The sequence below is a fragment of the Geospiza fortis genome, unplaced genomic scaffold, assembly GCF_000277835.1.
Source record: "Geospiza fortis unplaced genomic scaffold, GeoFor_1.0 scaffold178, whole genome shotgun sequence".
Classification (NCBI taxonomy): domain Eukaryota; kingdom Metazoa; phylum Chordata; class Aves; order Passeriformes; family Thraupidae; genus Geospiza; species Geospiza fortis.
Genome location: NW_005054466.1, coordinates 1,163,191 through 1,163,442, shown reverse-complemented (window position 1 = coordinate 1,163,442; position 252 = coordinate 1,163,191).

The following is a 252-nucleotide window of genomic DNA, read 5'->3' as shown; positions in this document are numbered from 1 at the left end:
GCTGTGTGGGGAGGGGAAGCAGAGCCGTGCCCTGAGGGAAGGCCAGAGCCTGCTCAGAGCAGACCCAGCCGTGCACGGAGGGCACCCAGAGCCACAGCCAGAGGAGCTGATGCCCAGAGCAGAGCCCAGACTGTCCTCGAAGGGAGCCCAGACGTGTGCCCGGGCAGGACACGGAGCTGTGCCCACAGGGGACCCCAGCCTGTCCCCGAGGGAGCCCAGCCCCTGCCGGAGGGGATCGCCGCCTGTGGCCGG